The sequence below is a fragment of the Cibotium barometz genome, chromosome 58, assembly GCF_041138505.1.
Source record: "Cibotium barometz isolate CiBa-2024 chromosome 58, ASM4113850v1, whole genome shotgun sequence".
In the NCBI taxonomy this organism is placed as follows: Eukaryota; Viridiplantae; Streptophyta; class Polypodiopsida; order Cyatheales; family Cibotiaceae; genus Cibotium; species Cibotium barometz.
This window is the reverse complement of record NC_141103.1, coordinates 31,421,214-31,446,521: the sequence shown is the minus strand read 5'-3', so window position 1 is coordinate 31,446,521 and position 25,308 is coordinate 31,421,214. Positions and strand designations below refer to the sequence as shown.

At 41.2% G+C, this 25,308-nt stretch overlaps 1 long non-coding RNA gene across 1 annotated transcript; it reads right to left on the bottom strand.

The window, feature by feature from the left end:
- Nucleotides 1-20,657: 20,657 nt before the first annotated feature.
- On the bottom strand, nt 20,658-21,242 carry LOC147606163 (uncharacterized). Its single transcript, XR_015265036.1, has 3 exons — nt 21,073-21,242; nt 20,906-20,989; nt 20,658-20,813 (listed from the first exon to the last, which is right to left on the bottom strand). It is a non-coding gene; the product is annotated as an uncharacterized LOC147606163 (long non-coding RNA).
- Nucleotides 21,243-25,308: the final 4,066 nt, after the last annotated feature.

The window sequence follows — 25,308 nt, the reverse complement described above, 5'->3', positions numbered from 1 at the left end:
TCATGACGCAGTAGTATCGGGGACCCAAACCCAAAGCTTCAATAACCATGGCCAAGCGGACATTGTTACGGAAGTGTTGCTGACCCCAGGGTGTTACCCTAGTTATGTTTTGATAGGTCCGCCATTTGGTCTGCGCTACAGAAGTTCCCAAGTGAGGGAAAAGTGAGCGCTCATACTGTTCTATAAAATCCTTCTTCACAGACTCACTTGCGTCTTGAAGGTGAGGAATCATTATGGATAAAACTAATTCTTGTTGCCAAACCATGAAGGAGATTAGGAAGAAAGGAGATCGATGGGAGTAAGATTACTGTGAGCGACAAGTAAAAGTTACGACTTATATAAAGGAAGGAGCTAGCGTAACTTAGAAGCCAACGGTAGCTTGCCACTGAAGTTTTACCGTCTTTCCATGATTTGGGTTTGGCACAATTTTCTATAGAAGGCATTAAGAACTTTGAGATGAGGAGATAAAAGAAGCTCGTAAGCTAAGTCACTTACTTTCTTTGAAGTCAGATAAGGCTCACAATATCTGGAGGATAACTTCTTAAACTCCCCAATAGATAAAGAACTTCTTTTGTGCCGTACTCGAATGAAGACCAAAACCTTGGTATCCAAAACACCGATTTTCACTTCTGAACTCATTGTTCTGAATCCTTAAAACAGCGTGACTCCTGAGAAGTATTCTAGGGAAAAGGTCTTCCTTTTTTTAAACAGAATCTTTCTTTTATTTTTGAGAGGGAATAATTTTAAGATCAAAAAGGGAGATTCTTACTCCTGTATGCCTCGAAGGCTGGGGAGGAATCTTACACATACTAACACACATGTGGAGGATAGGGGCAATGGCAATGCCTCAAGTTTAATGCCATCAAATTTAAGGACATTTTTCAAGAGATTGCCAAGGACGTTGTTGTTGCAACATGACAATTGTGGTTCTGAAAATAAGAATCGTTTATGTACTATCCCTATTGGTTGCACGAGGAGTGTTTGACATGGTGCAGCTTGGTTTTCTTATGGTTGGTCATACTCATGAAGATATTGATGCATTGTTTAGTCGCTTCTCTGAGAAGTTGAGGAAACAAACCATTTTCACATTTCCACATTTGATGAAGATCTTTAAATGAGTGTGTTAGCCAGTGCTCTTTCTCCTACAAAAGTTGGCAGAATTCAAAGGCTTTGTCAAGGGATGCTTACATGATGGAGCGGATAGCTTGATTGGACATTCAAAGCCATTTCAATTTAGGTTTTATATGAGTGATGGAATACCTTTGATGCAATACAAAGTACACCCCAAAAATGTTGATTGGTTACCAGAAAGCGGTATAGAGTTATGGAAGAGAAATGACCAGGGAGGACCCAAGCTTCCTGAAGGCTTTCCAAAAATATTGCCACCCTTTGAGTATGTTAAGGAAAATGAGAAGGTTGTGGATGGGCTTAAAAAAACATGTCAATTGGTGGAAAGAGCACTTGCAAGAGAAAGGAGACCAAAGTGATTATGCTATGTGGATCAATCTCATCCTTGCCTATTGGGAGAATTTTATGCTAAACATGCAAGGGAAGACATTGGATTTCATGACTTTTGGCCAAGGAGTGTATGCAAAAAAGCTGAGCCTCTTAACCTTCAAGTGGAGGATAATGTAGATGAAGGGTTTGATGTAAATGAGGACCATTATTGTGGTCCAATGTGCAACAGACCTGCTGAAGAGCTCAACCCGACTCTTGATGTGTCTAAAGGAGATTTTGTGCTTGTACAACCTTGTGATGCAAATTACCCAATATGGTTGGGAGTGACAACAAGTGATGTTGATCAAAACAACAACTCGATAAACTACCTACAAGTTTAGATACAATATTGGGCACCAATTTCAAAGAAGAAGAATGCAAGTGATGTGGAAGTTTATAAGGATTGCTGGAACAAGTATTGGCGAGAGAACAGAAATGATCCTCAGCGTTGGGAAGACACTAGCTACATCATTTGGGCATGGAAGCCCAAGGGTGGACGACTTCCATAGAAAATCAAGATTCCAAAGGCTATAATACTCAAGGCCAAACATAATCAATTGAATCAACATGAAAGTGAGGCACCATCACACATCAATGCGGTTGAGCAAGAATGATTTGTTAGCACATGGGAAACTAGCTTAGTAATCTGTTAGCAATGTTGTATGATGCTACCAAACTCATAGCTCAATCATTATTCAGATTGTAAGGATTTCTTAAGCTTTTAGATTTATGGTTCACCCATTGTTCAAGAATTTTGATTCAATACAGATGGTGATCTTTTTAATTCTATCACCTAGTCTTTTTTACAACTTAAAGTTACATTGAATATCCTTTCTTTGTTAAAGTTTCTGTGTTTGATGGTCAACTAGAGGCTATGTGATATAAACAAACTTAATTCTTGGTGTGCATGTGTGTGTGTGTGTGCAGGAAAATTTACATCCCACCAACATCATATATACTTGTTACAAGTGTACAATAGTACATAAATCATATCGCATTATTCAAATGCTTGTTGAGAATATCCAATAATAAATCTTGCATATCACATAGTAAACATTGTATTGGATCTAACAAAGAATTGTCCCAAAATTGTGCATATTTCCCAAAACTCCTAAATTTGAGTTCAATAGTGACAAGATATTCAGAAATCTTGTCAGACCATGCTCTTGGTGCTTGTTTTAAGCCATATAAGGCTTTCTTCAACCTCCAAACATGCTTGGGGTGACTCACATCCTCATAACCAAGTGGTTGTAACATATAAACCTCTTCCTGCAAATCCCCATGCAAGAATGCATTCTTTACATCCATCTGCTGATGTAAAGACCATTGCTTTGACATAGCCATTGCTATCATAACTCTCACTATTCCCATCTTGGTAACTAAGCTGAAAGTTTCCTCATAATCAATGCCATATGTCTGCGCATATCCTTTGGCTACCAATCTAGCCTTATACCTGCTTATGCTTCCATCATTGTTATGTTTTACTTTGTACACCCACTTGCATCCAATGGCTTTCTTGCCTTTAGGCAATTGCACTAAATCCCAAGTCTCATTTCCATATAGTGCATCCATCTCCTCATTCATAGCTTTCTCCCAACACACATTTCCAACAGCCTCATCAATGCATGTGGGCTCTACAACTTGTACAACTTTTGCCATGTATGCATAGTGATGTACCACATAACCATCATAGGTAAAACCTCTACACAGGATTCTTCACTCTCCCAGATCTTTGTAGCTTTGCATTCATGGCTTCCATAGACTTCTTTACACCAGGTGTTCTCATAGCTGGTATCCCAAGATCCTCATCAAGGTTCATCTCTGAGCCACTAGACTCTCCATCAACATGAGAATGCCCTGCAGAAATGTCAGGCATACTAAGGGGCTCAATCACTTTCTCTTTGCCTTTATGTGATGTAATAATCACATTTGCAAGATTGGTATTATGATGCAACCTACCACTCCATGGTCTATCAAAAACTGAACCACTAGATGAGGACTCTCCTGGTCCACTCAAAGACTGTGATTGTTGACTTGCATTCTGTGCAACCACATTTCCACTCACATCAGCCCCAACAGCTTCTTTTTTAGCAGCATACTAGCTGCTCATCTCATCAAAAACAACATCCCTTCTTACCCTCAACTCACGTGTAGCAGGGTTATAACACCTTTGCTCAACACACATTTTTCAGCTTTTGGATCCACCTTAGTTCTCAGCTCATCTGGCACATGCACATATGCTTTCAGATGAGACAAATCAGGTTTTTTGCTAGTAAACCTCTCCTCTAGAGTTACATCATGTATGGTTGCAGTTGGAGTCCTATTCAAGATGTAAACTGCTATAGAAACAGCCTCAGCCCAATAGCTATGCGGCATATTCTTCTCTCCCATATCAATGCTCGCGCAACCTCAACAATGTGCCTATTTTTCTGCTCAGTAACTCCATTTTGCTGCAGAGTGTATCTGCATGTAAACTGTCTCTGAATACCATTCTTCTTCAAAAATTCAGAGAACTCATTGGAGAAGTACTCTCCCCCTCCATCTGACCTTAGGCACTTTACATATTTCCATGTTTGCTTTTCAACCATAACTCTGAAATTTTAAAAATGAGTAAACACCTCACCCTTCTCCTTCATGAAGTATACCCACACTTTCCATATGTGGTCATCAATAAATGTCACATAATACCTGCAGCCTCCTATAGACATGGTCTTCGTAGGACCCCATACATCTGAATGCACAACATCTAGTGCATTTCTGCTCACATTTCTATCATGTGGAAATACATGCTTTGTTTACTTTCCAAATTGGCATGCTTCATATATTTTCTGCATACCTTCAACTTTAAACTTTGGCAGCCTTGTCACAATTCCTTTAGTCTGCATAGACTTCATTCTCTGCACATTCACATGTCCAATTCTTTTATGCCAAATGTCTATGTCTGCAATAATTCCTGAACCATTTGCAAACATCGCAGTACTCACTTCAGGCATGTTTAAATTCAATGTAATCATTCTGCCCACTCTGTTGCCTTTTGCAACCAACCTGCACTTGTCTTTAAAGTCTTCAACAAACAACCACGTCAGGATTAAACTGAACTTGCAAATCATGCTCAATCATCTGGCCAACTGAAGCTAGATTCTTTGTTATGTTCTCGGAACATGAAGTACATCTGCAAGGTACTTCACTTTGCCATCTTGCATAGACAATGGCACATCTCCAACATGGACAATTGGATGAGCAATGTCATCCCCCCTGTTTCCACAAAACCTGGTCTTTCAAGGTTTTTTATCTCCTTGAACCACTCCCCATGACTTGTCATGTGGTTCGAAGCACCTGAATCAACGTACCATACATCATCTTTATGTGCTGCTTCAATATTTTCAGACATGGCATTAACGACATGCTGCATAACAACACAACCTTTCATTATTCTCATTGTTTCTGCTCGAGGATGCATAGTTGTTTTGCTGCAATTTTCCATTTTGCATGTCAGCCTGCTTCTTATAACAATCTGCCTGCACATGTCCAGGCTTCCCATAATAAAATCATCCACGTGTATCATTATACTGCCTTTGCCAATTTTCACGCGACCTCTTTGACTCCCCCTGCCTCTGAATTGGCCTCTTCCACCTACGTGTTGTTGTTATGAATTCAAGGACTATTGTTGTTGTTGCTGCTGCTGGGCCATAATTTTGATTACCTATTCGACCACTTCCTTGGCCGCGTCCACCACGGCCTCCTGTACCTCGTCCTCTTCCTGAACTTGTGTAGAAGGCCTGTTGCTTTGAACTGTTTTGTGTTGTGAAGACTGTTGGTCTTCACCCAAGCTCTTCCTCTTCTATAATCAACATAGACACCAAATCTGTGAAATTGAGAATGTTTTTCCGAGTCTGAATAAACGTCTTGAAAGCCTTGTATTGTGGCCCGAGACCACGTAGACAGACTTCCACCTTTTCATTCATCATCTAATGAAACGCCAATAGATGAAAGGGGGATTCCACAATATCCTTGATCTTCAATGCATAGTCATTCACAGACATACTCTTTTTCTCCACACTATGAAGTTAATTCTTCAACTGTATCTTTCATACCTTGGTATTTGTTTCATAGAGTTTTACCAAGGTGTCCCAATCATGGTGTCTTGTATACTGATAGAGAGCCAATACATAACTTTTATAGATCCTTGGTTCTAATCCTTGAAGTCTTTCACATCTGCAGCAGTCAGATTGATCTCCGATATCTCCGATGCCTCTTCATGCTCACCTTCTATGTAGTCCCAGTAACCCTTTCCCATCAGGAAATTTATCAACCTGAACCTCCAAGCATGGAAGTTGTTCTTATCAAGCTTCTCAGCAACAATCTTGTTTATGCCATCATTTAAAATCTTGCCAGACACACAAATTTACCAGAAACAGCACTCTGGTTTGTTCTGCACAAACTGCTATATTTTTTGCAGCGATACTGTACTACACTCAAATGTCACAACTAGTGACCTCAATGTGCATACATACATCCAATGGCAACTGTTGACCTCCTTGCAGCACACACAATGTCTGCAGCACAACCAATCTATCTTCTTGCAGTTCTTAAAACAAAGTTTTGCATAGAATCGATGACTTACCCACAATGCTCCAAATCACCTGCCTTCTGAAAAACAGAGGTCGTAACGCGCTCGAAACGCGTTTTTCAGTATGAAAAATTTTGGTCCGATAGGATAATTTAGTTACCCTATAGCTTTACTCCCGCGAAGAAAGCTCCTCAATTAGAGATCGTTTGCCGGTGCCTCCCGTAGAGCTCGCGACAAGGGTGTAGTCGCCAACACAAATAAGGAAGAGTAGATGAAGCTCTTACCCTCGTACCGCTTCCCGTGCTTCTCTTGCTTGCAGCTCAACCCTTAGTGTTCACTCATTTTCAGAAGTTCAGAGTTATGGCCTAAAAAACAAACAGGAAAGCATGTGAAGTGCCTAGGGTCAGATGGAAAAACAAACAGGAAAGCATGTGAAGTGCCTAGGGTCAGATAGAAAAACAAACAGGAAAGCATGTGAAGTGCCTAGGGTCAGATGGAGGGGGAGAATACTTCTCCAATGAGTTCTTTGAATTCTTACGAAAGAATGACATTCAGAGACAATTTACATGTAGACACACTCTCGCAAACAAAATAGAGTTGCTGAGCAAAAAAACAGGCACACATTGGAGAGATAGCATGAGCATTAATGGGAAGAATATACCACATAGCTATTGGGCTGAGGCTGTGTCTATAACAGTTTATATCATGAACAAGACTCCCATTGCAACCATACATGATGTAATGCCAGAGGATAAGTTTACTACAAGAAACTTGATTTGTCTCACTTGAAAGTTTTTCGTGGATATATTGCATATAAGCATGTGCGAGATGAGTTACGCATGGATCCAAAAGCAGAAAAATGTGTGTTTATTGGGTATTCCCTTGAGCAAAAGGGATATAGATGTTATAATTCTTACTAGAGTGTGTGTGTGGTGTGTATTTAGTCACAAAACACATGAATTTTCCCAATCTTCATCTCCATTCCCCTTCATTTCTTCTTCACGTACTATATGATGTATTCTCACATACACACTCCTCTTTATCACACAACCCTATCACTTAAGTTTAGGGTGTGTTCACACCACTGACACCCACACACACTTACATAATCATGGTAATAATGCCCTACGCAAACCCACTATGTTTTACAGAGGGGACGCCCTAGGCACTATGCAAAAAATAACAAGTTGTGAAACCTTGTGAGTGGAGTGGTAGAAGCCTCATAGACCTGCTTGCAAACTTTCATCTTCATCGGACATGGTATAATGCTCATGCCCCACCCAAACCCGCTTTTTTTTTACGTAGGGGACCGCTTGGGCACTATGCAAAAAATAGCCGGTGGCAACACACTGTCCCGCCCATCCGGCATCTGATGGTTGTGAAACTTTGTGAGTGGAGTAGTAGAACTACCATGGACATGCTTAAAACATTTCAACCGCATCACAAATCGTAAGATAATGATGCCCCACCCAAACCCGTTGTTTTTTGCATAGGGGACCCCTTTGGTAATACAAAAAAGGCAATACAAAAAATAGCGTGTGGTAACACACCATCCCACACGTATGACATCTGATGGTGGTGAGACTTTGTGAGTGGAGGGGTAGCATCCCTATGGAGCCGCTTGCAAAGTTTTACCTACATCGGACACCGTATGGTAATGATGCTCTACCCAAACCCCATATTTCTTGCATACGGGACCCCTTGGGCACTATGCAAAATAAAGCGGGTGGCAACACACCGTCTTGCCCATTTGATGTCCGATGGTGAAAAAATTTTATGAGTAGAGGGGTAGAAGCCCCATGGATCTGCTTGAAAAGTTTCACCTATATCTAGCACCGTATGATACTGATGCCTCACCCAAACCCTCTATTTAATGAAAAAAATAGTGGGTGGCAACACACCATCCAACATCCGATGGCAGTGAATTTTGCAAGTAGAGGCATAGAATCCCCATGGACCTGATTGGATACCGTATAATAAGTATGTCCCACTAAAACATGCTATTTTTTGCAAAGGGGACCCCTTCGACACCATGCAAAAATTAGCCGGATGGCAACACACCATCTTGTCTATCGGGCATTCGATGCTACTAAAATTTTACGAGTGGAGAGCTAGCTGCCCCATGGACCCAATTATAAAATTTCACCCACATCATACGGTGTATTGGAATGATTCCCTATGCAAACCCACTATGTTTTGCATAGGGGACCCCTTGGGCACTATGCAAAAAATAACGAGTGGCAACACACCGTCCCACACATCTAACATCCGAAGGTTGTGAAACCTTGTGAGTGGAGTCATGGCAGCCCCATAGACCCACAAAATTTCACCCGCATTGGATGCGGTATGATGATGATGCCCCTCACAAACCCACTATTTTTTGCATAGGGGACCCTTTGGCACTATTCAAAAAATAATGGGTGGCAACACACGATCCCACCCATCCGACGTTCGATAGTTGTGAAACTTTGTGAGTAGAGTGGTAGCAGTCCCATAGACCCGTTTGCAAAGTCTCCCCTCATCGGATACCATGTGATGAGGATGGCCCACCCAAACTTGCTATTTTTTGCATAGGGGACCCCTTGGGCACTATGCAAAAAATCACGGGTGGCAACACACCGTCCTGCCCATATGGCATCTGATGGGTGAAACTTTGTGAATAGAGGTGTTTCACCCGCATATGATGTCATACGAGAATGATGTCCCACCCAAACCCCCTATTTTTTGCATAGGGGATCCCTTGGGCAGCATGCAAAAAATTACGGGTGGCAACACACCGTCCAACCCATTTGGCATTCGATGGTGGTGAAACTTTGCTAGTGGAGGGGTAGTAGCCCCATGGACCTGCTCACAAATTTTCACCCACATGAGACGCCATCATATGATAATGATGCCCCACCCAAACGCACTATTTTTTGCATAGGGGACCCCTTGGGGTGGTCCATGGAAAACATTGGGGGTCGCAGCACACCATCTGCCGCCCATCCGGATGGTGATGAGACTTTGTGAGTGGAGAGGTAACAGTACCATGAAATGGCTCACAACGGCTTCACCTATATCAGATGCCATATAAAAATGCTGTCTCACCCAAACCCACTATTTTTTACATTACAAAAAAATAGTGGATGTGGTAGCACACCGTCCCACCCATCCGGCAGCCGATATGGTGGTGGCGGAGCTTTGTGACTAGAGGGGTAGTAGCCCTATGGAACTAACCCTAAGGTGCCACCCACATCGGACATTGTACAAGAATGATGCTCCACCCAAACCCGCTATTTGTTACATATGGGACCCCTTGGGCACTATGCAAAAAATAGCGGGTGGTAATACACCATCCCATCCATGGTGGTGATGCCCACCCAAACCCGCAATTTTTATATAGGGCACTATGCGAAAACAGTGGGGCATCATTATCGTACAACATTTGATGTAGGTGAAACCCCTCTACTAGTATCACCACCATCAAACATCGTATGGGTGGGATGGTGTGTTGCCACCCGCTATTTTTTGCATAGTGCCAGAGGGGTCCCCTATGCAAAAAATAGTAGGTTTGGGTGGGGCATCATCATCATAAGGTGTCCGATGCATATCAAACTTTGTGAGCAAATCCATGGGGATGCTACCACACCACTTAAAAAGGTTCATTGCCATCGGATGCCTTATGGGCTATACGATGTGTTGCCACCTGCAATTCTTTGCATAATGCCCAAGGGGTCCCCTATGCGAAAAAGAGCGGGTTTGGGTGGGGCATCATTACCATATGGTGTCCGATGTGGGTGAAACTTTTCAAGCGAGTCCATGGGGCAACTACCCCTCCACTCACAAAGTCTTAGCACCATCGAACGCTAGATAGATGGGACAGTGAGTTGCCACCTGCTATTTTTTGCATAGTTGTCCAAGCGGTCCCCTACGCAAAAAATAGTGGCTTCAGGTGGGGCATCATTATCATCTGGTGTTTGATGTAGGTGAAACTTTGCAAGCAAGTCCATGGGGATGCTAGCCCTCCACTCACAAACTTTTACCACCATCGGATGCCGGATTTGTGGGATAGTGTGTTGCAACCCGCTATTTTTTGCATAGTGCCCAAGGGGTCCCCTCTGCTAAAAATAGCCGGTTTGGGTGGGGCATCATTATCATATGGTATCTGGTGTGGGTGAAACTTTTCGAGTAGGTCCATGGAGCCTCTACCCATCTACTTGCATAGTTTCACCACCATCGGATGCTGGATGGGCGTGCTGGATGGGCAAGACAGTGTGTTGCCACCCGCTATTTTTTGCATAATGCCCAAGGGGGTCCCCTATGCAAAAAATAGTGGGTTTGGGTGGAGCATCATCATCATACTGTGTCCATGGAGCTGCTACCACGCCAGAGAGATAGTGTCACAAAACCATCGGACATCGAATGGTCGGGATGGTGTGTTGCCACCCGCTATATTTTGCATAGTGCCCAAGGGGTTCCTTATGCAAATGATAGAGGGTTTGGGTGGGCCATCATTATGATACGGCATCTGATGCGGGATGGTGTGTTGCCACTCACTATATTTTGCATAGTGCCCAAGGGGTCCCTTATGCAAAAGATAGAGGGTTTGGGTGGGCCATCATTATGATACGACATCTGATGCTGCAGGTGAACTTTGCGAGTGGGTCCATCGGGATTCTACCCCTCTACTTACAAAGTTTCAGCACCATCAGATGTCGGATGGGCTAGGCGGTGTGTTGCCACATGCTATTTTTTACATAGTGCCCAAGGGGTCCCCTATCCAAAAAATAGTAGGCTTGGGTGGTGCATCATCATCGTACGATGTCTGATGTAGGTCCATGTGGCTTCTACCATGCCACTCACAAAGTTTCACAACCATTAGACATCAGATGGGCTGGACGTTGTGTTGCCACCCACTATTTTTTGTATAGTGCCCAAGGGGTCTCCTATGCAAAAAATAGAGGGTTTGTGTGGGGCATCATTATCATACAATGTCTGATATAGGTGAAACTTTGCGAGAGGTTCCATGGGGAAACTACCCCTCTACTTGCATAGTTTCACCAACATTGGATGCCGGATGGCTATATTTTGCATAGTTCCCAAGGGGTCCCATATGCAACAAATAACATGTTTGGGTGGGGCATCATTATTGTACCGTGTCACATGTAGGTGCAACTTTGCGATTTGTTCCATGGGGCTCCTACCCCTCTAATCGCTCGTAAAGCTTCACCACCATTAGACATTGGATGGGAAGGACGATGTGCTACCGCCCACTATTTTTTGCATAGTGCCCAAGGGTTACCCTATGCAAAAAATAGCGGGTTTAGGTGGGACATCATCATTAGGAAAAAAGGGAGCTCATTTTGGGGCCCTGTAAGAAATTCACTATTTTTCGATTTATTTCTCTCCTAAAAGACCTCACAAATAATAAAATATGGAAACGTGGCTCAGAACTGTCAGTAAGGACTGCCAAACTGTCAGTTCAAAAAAGAATAAGATAATCTTTTGTCTAACTAACACGATTTTGCATTAAATATCTCCTTAGTTTTTTTTTTGTTTCCCGAAGATTCCGCATCTCTTTTAACGACGTGCGCAGGCCTCTCATAAAGAATCCATCACTAAACTTAATGATGTTATGGATACCGCCACACTTCCATGATTCATGTTACAAAAAGACTATGAGATTGACAAGCAAACTTTGCAACCTCAGAAGCACAAAAAATGGTCGATACTAGTGAGTCACAATCTCAGAAGAAGTGATTACACCATCTTCACATCGACTTAGAAGAACAATATGCTCCAGCACAAAAAAGATAAAAGGATACGGTGCTGAATGCTCAACAACGGGAAAATATGAGAAGAGAAGGGCTCCAGCATATTGACTTATGGTGTGATGGAAGCATATATCCAAAATGTCTAGTAAAAAACTCTACACCTCCATTTGTCAATCCAACCACACTACTGAGGTTTGCGGGCGATGGACAAAATGGACTTCTTGGTTATATTTTAGCACAGTCTGCATTTGCAGAAACATATAAAACAATGTACCTACAAGAAAAGGGGGCCAGGATTCAAGAGATAGCTATTCGTGCAAAATTGGAGCAGCAGTTGTAGAATGAAATTGAGGAGCATTCAAAGAGTAAAAAAGAGTTGACAAGATCAAGAAGGAAGAGAACCGTGCTTGGAGACAGACAACGAAGCAGGAAGATTAAAAACATTACAAATTTGAAGGCTGGGACTGGTGGATGCAAGCAAAGAATTCAGGAAGCAAGGCTAGTTTGTAATTTTTCATTTTTTATACTCAAAAATGCTCTCAAATGACTATATCTATTTTGTCCATTAACGCAAAACAAGATTGGAAGTGTTGAATAATATAGGCATATTGTGTTGTTACTATAGGAAACTATTGGAGCCTGCAAAAGAAAATATGGATCCCAACCTTCTTCCAGTTAAACATGCTCTCAAATGACTATATCTATTTTGTCCATTAACGCAAAACAAGATTGGAAGTGTTGAATAATATAGGCATATTGTGTTGTTACTATAGGAAACTATTGGAGCCTGCAAAAGAAAATATGGATCCCAACCTTCTTCCAGTTAAACAAATGAAAGGATTGCTTTCTTGTGGTGTAGCAAAAGGTTTGATTGAAGAAAAAAAATACAAAACAATCAAACGCAATGTTGTAGAGGACTTTATATCCAATAATCAAGTTGATGGTACTACAATCCAAGAGGCTCTTGATGTTAGTGGAGTTAGCAGGAAGGGATATAGTTCGATTTTCCATGCGATATCCTCAACTTTGAGAGATCAAAGGATTAAACGAGTTTTACTGCCAAATCCAGCAACCGTGTGGAAGATAAGAGGTCATTTGAATGAAAGTATAGATGAGTTTATTGGACAATATGTCCATATTGAAGAAATATTTCATGGTGGTAAAGGAACCACTGTGTATGACCCTTGGAACAATATATTTGTAGATCTACAACAACTTCAAAGAAGAATGGTCGAGTTTTATGGAATAACATTTGAGGAGTGCAAAGGCATTTTGAAATTTGTTATCAAACTGGATGAGTGTGAGGTTGTAAAGGAAAAGAAAATGGAAAGGATTACTATTACATTGATGAATGGAGCACTTAATACATCATTGACTGAAGCGAGTTCGAAGTATTTTAGTGTGCAGTCGGAGAAACACATATGGTGGTTAGGCTCGTTCCAGGTATGATCATTTTTTGTTTCGTACTTGATTTTAGTCAATGTTTTCAAATCTTTTATAGTAAGACTTTTGTTTTGTATAATCACAGGTGAAGACAGAAGACCATGAAACACTAGATTGGGTGTTTCACCACACGGAAATACCAAGAATAATTAAAAGACAAGTGCAAGGAGAGAATCTCCATGTTTGCAGGAAAAGGTGATTTTCAAGTAGAGTGGCACATGGCGGGGGATCTTAAAACACTTAAGTGCATGTATAATGTTAGTAAAGGAGGTAACTCAAAGTCTCCTTGTCTTTACTACAAAGAATCAGCTCAAGTAATGGATTCCAAATGGTGGAAGAGAGCACCTAATAGAGATAAAGTTGACCCTGACTTCAAGGCCATTCTTGACATTCCACTATGTAATGTTCACATATGCGCATTGCATGCTCTATGTAGAATTATTGAGAAATTGGTATTTTTGTATATTGGATTTGCTTGGAAACTCCGTCTCAAAAGAAATAGAAAGGATGCTCTTCATGCATTGGAAAAAGTGTTATCCGATATACGTCTGCATGGAGGTGATGTTCATATCACAAAGGATTTTAAAAAGTCTACCAATGGCAAAGAGGTACCAATCAAGCCTTCTATTGGTGGTGTTAAGGCAAGAAGATTCTTGTCTCGACCCAAACACAGTAGTAAGCAAGTAAGGCAAGGTAGAACAGTTTCAAGGATTAGTTATGGATTGTGGAAGCAAGTCCATAATGCCGTGAAAGATCATGAGGCAGATGGGGAAGCACGAAATGTGAAGGCAGAGGTGTGGAGGTCTCTTGATCAACTCTTCATGTTCTGTGACAATGTAACATGGACAAAGAGTGATTACAAGAACTTTGAAGAGGCAATTAAACATTTTGGGAAGTCAATGAAAGACGCGTGGACAGCCTGCAATATAACTCACTACATGGTAAAGTGATGTCTTCTTCTTTTACTTAAGTGTGATCCTCTTTTCTTTTATAACTTACTATGCATTCTTATGTCTCTGTGAAAACAGCATATCATCTACAACCACCTTCCTTATTTTGTCAAAAAGTATGGATGCCCAGCAATTTGGTCTACCCAAGGCATGGAGAAGTCTCACTACATAGCACGTAATGCATTTTTCAGACACACACAACACTATGGAGGGAGTCAAAAGGCAAATAGTCTGAAGGAAGTCTTCCAATGGTTTTACCGAGGCATTCTACAAAGGCTGCATGCTAAAAGAAAAGTTGCTAGTTCCAAAGTCAAGCTTGCTTTTATTCTAGCCCAAAAGCAAAGACGAAGACAAACTTTGGACAATTCAATGGCAGCAGAGAGACATAGACAATGGAGGGATTCGAAGATATTTAGAAACCATAAATGGACAAGTAAACATGAATAGCAGTTTGTAACTTATTGGTGTTATATCCACATGTTTTCAAACTCAATCAATAGATTTTTATTCTGTGGAACAAGTGACTCTTGGTGTTATGCCTATATGTTTTGAGACTACATCAAAAGTATTTCTTTTGTGAAACATGTGATCTATATTAACAAGCATCAATACATCCATGAGCTACACACAAAAAATTCAATCAATACTACTTAATTATGCTAGACACACTATTGATCCTTACCAATAAGGTACTGAGTGTCAAACGCTTTTAGAAGCTACTGAGTGTGGGAAGAGTACTGAAGTGTCATACGGTGATGGGACAAATGCAAAAGGGTACTGATCGTCCGTACGGACAAGGAACTGATGAGGATCAAAGACTTTGTACAAATCAGTTCAACTTCAACATAATGTTTGTGCTATATTTGATGACTAAATCCTATTACTCCCAAGGCCTGCCAGTCAGAACTCTCTTTTTGAACTTGATTGGACTCTTTTTCTTCCTTGTTGGCTTGATGTCGACTGTCTGTTTATCAATGCTTGCCTCTGTTGCTTGTCTGAGAGGGGTATCCTTGTCTTTAGCTATCTCCACGTGTTCTTCTTCTAGGATTGTGTGGCCTGATGCAATCATGGGTGGCTCTCGAAACCTTATGAGCTTGTGTTTTCCATAGCCCTCCAGACATTTAGGCTCCTTAACACCACATGCTAATGCATAAGAAGTGTAAGACAAAAAGTAAGAGGCCCTAGAGGCCTACTTATTCACATAATCTCCAAATATATCTATGGCCGACAACCTCTCTATTAAAATGATCTTTTCCTTTTGCCATGGAAGATCATGTCCACCTAAAACCCTAGACAAACATTTAAATAGGTAAACAATGGCTTCTCCATTGTTGCTTAACTGCCTATTGTAAATCAAGATCTTAGCACTGCCTAGATCATGAATATAATGAGCTAGGCCGCCTGACATTTTGCCAAACCCAGTCGGCCTGCTTCCACTTGTTCTCTGGAGGAATGTGTCATCCTCAATTTGTAGCTGCCACGTATCAAAAGATTGGAGTGAGACAATAATACACAACTACAAAACATTTAAACACAAGATAAAGTATTTGATTTGAAGTAATAAGATCATACCTTCTCATTTTCATCAGCAAGAAGAAGTTCATCTTTCCAAAGATTTATTCCTCTCCCCTCCAGTCCAGCCTCTTCTTTAAGCTTTTCCTTATGAAGTGCTGAGAGATTCATAGCTTCCTGGGTGAGCTGGAAGGCAGCTTCATCTGGCTCTTGGAAATTTTCAGCCTCTTTGAAACAAATAGTAAGGGCCTTTGCAGGATCAAAAGTTGTTTCCAAAGCCAATAGTGAATGGTCATCCTCTATGCCAACCTCCTTGTCAAGCCTTGAAGCCTGGGCAATAAGGGAAATGGCATAGTCCTCCCTCAAATTGAACATACACTCTATATCATGGAGGAAAACTTACCACCAATCAAGACACCTGGAAGCATGGGCACTACATAGTTGCTACTCTGAACATCAAAATCTTCAACTGGCTGTGCTGCCCTAAGAGTTTCAGTCCTCAGTTGAACAAGGTCAAGAGCAGCCACTTGCAGCCCCTCATCCTCGAGGTTGATATCTTCTTCCTGCTCTGCCATATCTGTTGCCACATGAATATCCTCTTTTTCCTCCGCTACAGATATATCTTCTTCTTCAGCATCCTGCCCTTGCTCTTCTAGAGACTGCTGATGGAAGACAATGTACATAAGGAATGCCATGGTGTGCAAGTTACAGCTGAATTTATATTCCTCAGGCAGGCTGTCAAATCTTCTATTCACATGGTACCTCAGTCTATCAATGGAGACAATATGATTTATATGCACAAAAACCTTTTCACCTTCCACAATTCTTCCTGCCTCTGTCAGTTGTTTGAAGGTATCCCAATGGTCTGAAAGAAAATCTCTGTGATGCTCCAATACAGAGCTCATAGTGAACTCCTTGTTGAAAATACTATGGTATATGTGGAAGTTCCTCTGAGCCTTGCACTTGTGAAGAAAGTTAAATAGGAGCAAATCTGGAGATTTGTCCTCTTCTGGTTCCCTTTGTTTTGAAAGGGAAGACTCATCTTTCTGCTCCAGTCTCTTGCTTTTGCCTGAACAAAAATTTATATATCATGAATTCTATATGCTGGCATATGCAATCAGGGAATGTATAGGATATCACCAAACAACTCTCTTCATGAGCACACATGAATGTCCTGGTGATTGCTGTGGTCTGAGTATAGCAGCAGAAAAGTCCAGCTTCCTCTTGAAAGGAGGGGCCTGAGAATCAACTGTTCCAAAGCAAAAACTTTTCTCATCATCAAGAAAGAAATCCCCAGGGACATAGAAAGCAAAACAATGAGGAAGAAGTGAAAACCAAAAGGGACACAAGAATTTGCAAGAAAACGCGATGCAGGGCCATTTGGAAAATGTCAAGTACTCTCCTCGCATTTTGTTGCAAATTCTCCATTTCTATTGACATCCATCTCCAATCAAATGCTAGGAACATCTTACAGTGTTCTGGACAATAAATGATACTAGGAGGAATTCCCCAGGGCAAAAGAGAGCAAAACAAATGAAAACTAAAACTAATATAAGAATTTGTAGGAAAACGCGATTTGGACCATTTGGAAAATGTAAAGCACTCTCCTCACATTTTGTTGCAAACTTCTAAGTCCTATTCATATCCATCTCTAATCAAATCCTAGGGTGATGTACCAGATTCCTAGGCAATAAGATTCAAGAATTCTATAGATGGAAGAAATATATATCTGAAAACATTGAAAAGAATATAGATCTCTGACCTTTCTTTTCCTCTTCCATACTGTTGGAGTTGCCCTGGTGATTCTCCTACTCTCTTCCAAACTTGAGCTGCAGCCTAGGTAACCTGGAGATCTGGTAGTGGTAGTAGTCTTCAGGCAGGTCGCAGAGTGGATGGAGTGTGTTGGGTAGGAAGTGATCAAAGGGGGAAGGAAAAGGATGATGGGAGGGTGCTGGCAGGGATGGAAGACGGGGAGGGAAGAGTGTTAATGGATCTGATTATGAAATCATGATTGGCACAATTTCCAAGGCAAAAAGTGACTTTCACACGTGTCAAATTTCAAATTCCAAAAGATCTGGGTGGGACCCACACGTGTGAAAAAACGACTACATTCCACACGTGTGATTAGCTACTTTATTTGTATTTTGCAATAATCTATTCACTCCTATTTAATCTCTCCTAACTCAGCTCTCTTGCCTCTCTACCTCCCTACTCTACACCATCAGCATCCTGACCAGCAGCACAGGTTCATCCCCAACACAGGGTACTCATCACCAGCACAGCACACCTACAGATAGCTTCCAGGTCAGTAAGACACTCTATTTCCTTTTCTTCTTGTTTAATAGTATATTAGGGTAAGGTACTGAGTGATATGATGTAGCTTAGATATTATGATAAATATTATATGCATTCCTTAGCTTTTTCCACTGCAAAGAGAAGCAGGAAGACTTTTGAATTGGGCTTGTTGAGTGAGAGCTTGATCACTTCTTGCCTTCTATAGAGTCAATCCATCTTGCACCAAGTTGGAAACACACTGAAATGACTGAAGGCATGCTCCAGCATGCTGCCTCAAGAATTTACAGTAAAACGCGAGGAGGGGGCTTTAGGAATCTCAAACAGCCCAAATCGCATTTTGTTGCAAATTTAAAACTGCTGCTTCATCCACCCCTATCATTGTGATTTTGTGTCTTTCTAGGCTATTCAAGGCTGTATACTCCTTGCATAAACTCAATCCATATTGTTTGTAGTTGTAAATACAGAGAATTCACTGTAGGAATGTAATAGCATGTTGTCTCAAGTATTTGCAAGAAAACGCGATGGTGAGCTGTTAGGAATTTCAAATTATCAAAATCGCGTTTTGTTACAAATTATTAAATGTTGCTTTATCCACCTTGTCATTGCCTTCTTGTATCATTCCATGTTCTCCATGGTTGTAATCTTTTTCCATTGCTTTGTATGCAGCTTTTCAGAGTGATGGCAAGAACCAAGGCAACTGTAAGGAGGGCTGGCAAGGGGCCTGCAGCAGCAGCAGCAGCTGGGGCAGATATCAAGGAATGTAGTGTGTCTCCAAAGGGAAGAGTTGCACATGGCAGGAAGGGGAAGCCAATGAGCCTGCTCCAGCAAAAGTCCAAGAGATTGAAACATTCTGCAGGTGTGCTAAAGGAGATTAGGAAGCAACAAAAAGCTATAGGCTTTGCTATCCCCAAGGCACCTTTTCAGAGACTAGTGAGAGAAATATGTGATAGTTGGCACCTTGGTTTCAGGTGGAACAGGACTGCCATTCTTTCCTTACAGGAAATGGTAGAGGATTACTTGGAGAAATACTTTGAAGATGCAATGCTTGTAGCAGCCCATGCTCACAGGGTAACTCTGATGGCCAAAGACTTCAACACTTTGTCCAGAGTGAGATGGAGGTATGACAAGCTGGTCCATCCTGTGGAATGGCAGGACATAAAAATGAGAGACATATTATTAATTCCACCTACAAGAAAGTCCAAATCTGCTATAGATGTGGAGACTGTACAGATAGAGCTGCAGATACAGAGAAGGTTGCAGGAGATGGGCCCTAACATAGTTGTCCATATTGAAGATGAAACTTTAGAGAATAATTTTGACTTGACAAAACCATGCTTGGCAGCATTGGCTCATAAGAATGAGTATTGCTCAGATACTATCATTCTTGCAATGCTCTAGTAAGTGTCTTCTATTTTACATTTGTTTGCAAAACAATCCTTATTGTACCTCCTCCTTTACACCTTACCCTAATTATTGTTTTGTCCAATGTAGCATGATGAGAAGCTGGCTGAACCATGCTGTACATCATACAGTTCATATTATTGATCCTGCAATTTCCTTCAAGTTAAGAGATCCAAAGGAAACTCCCATGGATATTTCCAATTGGTTCAGACACTGTGATTTTGATCATGTCGATATTTTGCTACTTCCACACCATAACAAGTATGTGGGTGACTGCTTCTTTTGGGATTTTTCTTTAAGATTGAGAACTCTTGTAGCCTTTGATTTCTTAATGCTTTTTTCCTTATGCAGTGACCATTGGAGCTTTGCTTCTATTGACATCCAGCAGAAGCAATGCTTTTTATTCAACTCTCTTAGAAACACACACAGAGGTGTGAAATTGTAAGTGGTTTGTGTGCTATTTTTAACTTTAAACTTCATTATTTGGATTTAATGCACACTAACTGAATTATATGTATTGCAGTTGTATTAGAAGGCTTCTAGATGCATTGGATCACTGTCCTCCTAATGTCAATCTTTTGGATTGCAGTTGTATTAGAAGGCTTCTAGATGCATTGGATCACTGTCCTCCTAATGTCAATCTTTTGGATTCAATAGAGCCAATAGATTTAGAGGTAGAAAGTCGTTCCCTCTACTGATGTCTATTTCATGCTATGCCTTTGAACTTATTGAATAATTTTATTTTGTTCAGATATTAACAGTTTCTAACATATCTTTCCAACTATCCAGACACCACAACAAGATGATTCAAGTAGCTGCGACGGCTGGAGAGTGCTGATTAGTGCCAAATATATACTTTCAAGCTATTTTGAGATAGGACAGCCAGAGCTTGTAAGAAAAAATAATTTTCATTTAGCTTCAAAAAATTTGATATTGGTACAAAGTGTTCTAAATCATCATATCTCATTGCAGATGAGAGAAGATAGCCTCAGCTCGAACTATGTATATAGTTTTAGAGCTGATATAATTTGGAAGTTTTTGAAGTATGTTTCTCCCAAACCTATTGTACCAGCTACTGTCGAGTTGGGTGAGATCTCTAAAGTCCGAGAAGGTGTCATACACCTTGATGACACAGATGATGCGGATGTGGTGCCATAGGAACAAGGACCTAGTGCTGATGAGGAGAAGCCACAAGAACAAGGACCTGCTCTGTTGCTGATGTTATTGAGGAGATGATGGAGCAGCAGCAAACAGATGCTCCAGGGGCAGTAGAGGAGACAATGGAGCAGCACCAAGAGACTGTACACGATAGGATGGAGCAGCAGAAAATAGATTCTCCAAATAAAGATGATACGGTGAGCTTGGACCATGTAGAGCAGCCTCTAGATCAGCCTGTAGATAAATAAAAAATTATTGTCAAGAATATGTTCTACATATATAATTAAACACTTCTGTACAGAATTTTACTTTATTGAATATAATACCTTTGTTTATGGAGTCTGTGTTATCTCAATTTTCAAATTTTCAATGTCTTTGCATTTTATTGAACTCTCTCTTCTTTTGAGCACCTTCAAAAAAGCAATATGAAACAATAGGGTAAAGTAAACTAATAGCAGTGCTTAATGAGACTAGGATAAGTCACATGGTATACCTTCTTATTGTTGTAGATAAATAAAAAGTCCTTTGAAATAGAACCTTCTATCTCAAATAGAATGTCATTGCGCAATTGAGCTAGGGAGCAACATTGTCTTAATGAGATATTGACTAGCACATCACCATTCTCAACAACATCAATATCAAGAAGTTTATTTTCTGCACCAAAAGAATGTCATCTTGATCCATTGGGACTAGTTTTGTACCTAGCATTCGACTGCACTTATAATAAAAAGAAAAAATAAAATTTTGTGATGCAACCATGTACTTCAGTTGCATAGAAGGTTGGACAACCTCACAAAACACTGAACTACATGTCTTCTTATCCCAACCTTTATCCAAAAATTGTGGCATGCATGCCAGACTTGTTGCTTTAACTGTGAACATTGTTTTTGAAACCTTCATTGGAAAGGTATTAAACAAGTCTACAAAAACTGTGAGAGGCATGCATAAAGAAATTTTTGTTATCCTTGTGGCAATATTGGGCCTCAGAGCTTTCTGTACTTCTTTGAAAAGCTTGGCCCTATATGCCTCTGTAACACTAAAATGTGGGAGAGGCCATTCCACTACCGGAAGGTCTTGTTTTCTTAACACACCATGTGTGTTTGCATTGTCCAACAAAAACTGATAAAAATGATCAGTAAAAAATATACCGGATTGAGCTAGCTCTGTTGCACATCGACCTTGGTATTGTTGTTCTCCTATCGATCCATGCAAAACATCTATAAATCCCAGAATACAATCGATGTTTTGCCATGTCTCATACGATGAAGGGTATAAATCTGAAATAAAATAACACAAGAATGTCAATAAGCAAAGAAAGAAAGCTTTGTCTTAAAAATCCATACACCTCATAAAGAACAAAACCACAATAGAAAAATATACAATTAGGCCTGTGTTGCAGAAGATCATTTGGATAGTCTCGCAAGACAAGTTCTTTATGCATGTACACATGCTGAATCAAAACTTCTTTCACCGATATCTTCCCTCTGGTGATTTTAAAATCTCGTACTCTTCCCTTCCATGATGCCAAGAAAATGTTTTTTGTCTGGGGTCTCTTTCTTTTGCTAGGTTCCATGAGCACCCATGCTCCTTTCGAAACACTAAACCTTTCCCAAGTTCCTTTCGTTTTGACTGTACTTGAATTCTCTACCGAAGAAATAGAAGAAGCAAGTCGACGGGGTAAGGATGTGTGGTATAATTCTGCCTTCATAGCATTATCATCCATAGAGCGTCTTCCACAAGAACGGCCATAGTTTTTATTCACCATGGAGACCTTGTGAATCTGTAACCACAGCAAAGTAATGTAAACAAGATAACAAACTGAAGTTTCAAGAAAGAGAAAGTGGGCAGACAGACAGTTGACAAGAAACATCTTACTGTAAGCCAAACAGGATCAAGGGAGCAGTTTTGGAAAAGAAGAGGCTGCTGCACAATGAGGCAGTGGTGTAGAATGGTAGACCTTTCGAAGGAAAGGCAGCACAACATTTCAAAGTTCAAAGGAAGGTGGAAGCGGGAAGGCCCTTGTCAGAGAAAATGTCAGACTAGATTCTATCTTCATGTCCAAAGATCTTATGAGAATAAAAAACCAATCTCCACATTAATGTAGCACGCTTGTACCTACATAAAATATTGTTTCTTTTATCTATTTTCTCTTATTTTTGTGAATTTCCAACGTTACGTTGGCCCTCTGTTCATTGGTTGAGAGCTTATTTTTCCAAACCGCAAAAGGCCCCAAAATGAGCTCCCTTTTTTCCTAATGTATCATACGGCATCGGCGGATGTATACTGGGGATGTATACTGGTAAAACTTTGCAAGTGGGTCCATGGTTCTGTTACTACTCCCACTCACAAAGTTTCACTGCTATCGCACATCGAATAAACAGGAAGGTGTGTTGCCACCCTTGCTATTTTTTGCATAGTACCCAAGGGGTCCCCTATCCACAAAATAGCGGGTTTGGGTGGGGCATCATTTATCATAATACGGGCGTCCGATTCACGTAAAACTTTGAGAGTTGGTCCATGGGGCTGCTACCCCTCCACTTAGAAATCTTCACTACCATGCTGGATGGGTGGGACAGTGTGTTTCCACCCCGATATTTTTGCATAGTGCCCAAGGCGTCCCTTGTGCAAACAATAGCAGATTTGGGTTGGGATTCATTATCATACATTGTCCAATGTTGATGAAACTTTGCTAGCGGGTCCATGGCACTGCTACCACTTCACTCGCAAAGTTTCACCACACCATCTGACATCGGATGGTGTGTTGCTGCCTACTATTTTTTGCATAGTGCCCAAGGGGTCTCCGATGCAAAAAATAGCTGGTTTGGGTTGGGCATCATTCTCATAATTCATCCGATGTAGGTGAAACTTAGCAATTAGGCCATGGAACTGATACTCCTCCACTTGCAAAGTTTCACCCACCATCAGTCACCATATTTTTTGCATAGTGCCCAAGGGATCCATCCCCTATGGAAAAAACGACGGGTTTGGTTGGGGCATCATAATCGTATGGTGTTCGATGTAGGTAAAACTTTGTGAGCGTGTCCATGGTTCTACTACCCCTCCATTCACAAAGTTTCACCACCATTCAGGGTGGGACTGTGTGTTGCCACCCGCTATTTTTTACATAGTGCCCAAGGGGTACCCTATGCAAAAAATAGCGAGTTGGGGTGGGGCATCATTATCATACGGAATCCGATGCAAGTGAAACCCCTCTACTCACAAAGTTTCACCACCATTGGATGCCAGATAGGTGGAATGATGTGTTGCAATCCCTGTTATTTTTTGTGTAGTGCCCAAGGGGTCCCCCACGGAAAAACTAGCGGGTTTGGTTTGGGCATTATCATCGTACAGTGTCCGATGTAGGTGAAACTTTGCGAGCGGGTCGAATGGGGAGCCACCTCTCCACTCTCAAATATTCAGCAGCATCAAATGCGGGATAAACTAGATGGTGTCTTGCGACTTGCTATTTTTGGCATAGTGTTCAAGGAGTCCGATGTAGGTGAAACTTTGCGAGCGGGTCGAATGGGGAGCCACCTCTCCACTCTCAAATATGCAGCGGCATCAAATGCCGGATAAATGAGATGGTGTCTTGCGACCTGCTATTTTTTGCATAGTGTTCAAGGGGTACCCTATGCAAAAAAATAGTGGGTTTGACTAGGGGCATCATTATCATATGGTGTTCGATGTATGTGAAACTTTGCACATTGCTACCCCTCCACTCGCATGATTTCACCACCATCGGATGAGTGGAACAATCGGTTGCCACCTGCTATTTTTGGATAGTGCCCTAGGGGTCCTCTATGCAAAAAATAACGGGTTTGGGTAGGGCATCATTATCATATGGCGTCCGATGTGCATGAAATTTTTAAACGGCGGGTCCATGGGGCTGCTACCCCTGCACTCACAAAGTTTTACCACCAATAGACATCGGATGGGTAGGATGGTGTGCTGCCACCCACTATTTTTTTGCACTATGCCCAAGAGGTCCCCTATGTAAACAATAGTGGGTTTGGGTGGGGACTATGGAAAAAATAAAGGGTGGCAACACACCGTTAGGCCTAATGGCATCTGATGGTGGTGAAACTATGCGAGTGGAGGGATAATAGCCCCATGGACCCGCACACAAAGTTTCATCCCACATCGGATGGTGTTTCGTAATGATGCCCCACCAAACCCGCTATTTTTTGAATAGGGGACCGTTTGGGCACTATGCAAAAACACCATCCCCCCCATCTCACCGATGGTGGTGAAACTTTGAGACTGGAGTGGTAGCAGCCCCATGGACCCACTCACAAATTTTCACCGCGGCATCAAATGTCGGATGATAATGTTGTCCCAACCAAACCCGTTATTTTTTGTTGAAATTAGAGCATTGTGCTGAGCTATGGTGGATCAAACACTAGAAGTCAAACATGGTGATTAGCAAATAATTAAGACGTAATTCAAACACTAGAAGTCAAACATGGTGATTAGCAAATAATTAAGATGTAATTAGTAAATAATTAAGACGTAATTAGTGAGTAATTAGCAAATAGCTTAATGTAGGCACGGATAATCAAAAACCAGCAAATTCTCATTAGGGCAATGCCTCAATTTATAGAGTTTACATCCAAGCATCTAATCCCACTAATTTCTCCTTGATTCACTCCACCTCTTTTCCTTGATTCTCTCCACCTCTTCACTTTTCCCAGAATATCTCCACACTTCCTAAATCTTCTCATGCTACCCT